Here is a 1249-nt window from a genome sequence, read left to right on the forward strand (position 1 = left end):
TTAGTTTTTTTGAGGAATCTCCACATTGATTTCCACAGTGGTTGTACCAATTTATACACCCACCACTCCCAAATGACTAACAGCATTGAATGAACACTTCTAAAAGTATTTACTAGCCATTTTTATTTCCTGTTTAGTTTTGTGACACAGTTTTGATTGGACTGTTTTTTTCTTTTTTTGACCCTATTGCTGAAAACACCACACACTGTGGTTCCAGAACATAGAGAAATCTATCTGGAAGTGACTTGAAAACATCCTTCCTGCTGATGTATCCCGCATAGTGCTGTCCAGGCTGCTGGGAGCTAAAGTCATCAATGGAATTGCCCAGAATGAACCCTACATGCTGCAGTACTGACCTTTATGCCACAAGCTGTCCAAGTATCCCCAAAGCAATGCTGTTCTTGCTTCTATGGCCTCATAGACTTGAATAGGTCCATTTTCATTCATTTATTTATTTACTTGTTGTTTCTTATTTATAGATCTTTACACTAAATTTCAGATAAAATAATTGTTATATCTGTCTTTTCATATATATATATGTATATATATATATATAGATATATAGATATGCATTTCATAGCTGACTTTATGGTGTGTGTGTGTGCACGCGCGCAGTAGATGTACATTTTCACATGGTTAGTGCTTAAATATGTATATGTGTATGTGTATGTGTATGCATGCATATATATGTGTGTGCACATGAAGGCCAGAGGTCAATGTTGGGTGTTCCCTAGCTCTCTTGCCACCTTTGAAAATAAGATAGAATGCATTATGAATTAGTGTGTCAGCCTTGCTCAGGAGCCATGCTAATCTTCCCTATGTCATTCCAATTTTAGTATGTAAACTGCTGAAGCAAGGCCCACCTTGGTTTTTGAGAAAGGATCTCTACTGAACCCTAAGATCATCAGCTGAGGTAAACTGGGTGGTCAGTAAGCTCCAGGGATTAGCCTACCTCTGCCTGCACAGAGATAGGGTAAAAAAAGGATATCTCCCCACTCAGTTTTTATGTGGATGCTGGAGAATCTACACTCGGGTCCTATGTGTGTACAGCAGGCACTTTATAAAATCCCCCAGGCCCCTCATAATGATGTATATATTAAAAACACTTAATTTATAAGTTAAATGGATTAGCTAGAGCTGAATGAGTGGTTAAGTTATTGAAGTCAGTCCAAGGTCACATTGCCATGGCCTCCATGGGTACATGATTGGATCAAAATTGATCTCATTTTTGGTTCTTCACTCTAGAGTC

The 1249-nt window shown here is 38.4% G+C and overlaps 1 non-coding gene across 1 annotated transcript; it reads right to left on the reverse strand.

Annotated features, from left to right (window-relative positions):
- Positions 1–753: 753 nt before the first annotated feature.
- Positions 754–856, reverse strand: LOC118592609. Its single transcript, XR_004946084.1, has one exon. It is a non-coding gene; the product is annotated as a U6 spliceosomal RNA (small nuclear RNA).
- Between the last annotated feature and the right edge of the window lie 393 nt (positions 857–1249).

This window comes from Onychomys torridus, chromosome 10, assembly GCF_903995425.1.
Source record: "Onychomys torridus chromosome 10, mOncTor1.1, whole genome shotgun sequence".
NCBI classification, from domain to species: Eukaryota; Metazoa; Chordata; class Mammalia; order Rodentia; family Cricetidae; genus Onychomys; species Onychomys torridus.